Raw genomic sequence first — 217 nt, 5'->3', positions numbered from 1 at the left:
TCCCTTTCACGCACACCCATACATGCCGGGACGTAAAAGTAACTCTAGAGCTCGGTGGATTAGGGTGTTTTGCATTACGCCCTTTATTTTCTATTGTGATTATTTTCCTTCCCAGAATTCTTTGCTAGCTGGGTTCTTAACATCACTTCCTCTCTCATCCTTGCTGGTGAAGAACAGCATATCCATTCAAGGTTCCCCACTGAAAAGTTGGCAAGAC

This window comes from Alligator sinensis, unplaced genomic scaffold, assembly GCF_000455745.1.
Source record: "Alligator sinensis unplaced genomic scaffold, ASM45574v1 scaffold215_3, whole genome shotgun sequence".
Taxonomy (NCBI): Eukaryota; Metazoa; Chordata; order Crocodylia; family Alligatoridae; genus Alligator; species Alligator sinensis.
Note: the sequence above shows the minus strand (reverse complement) of the source record.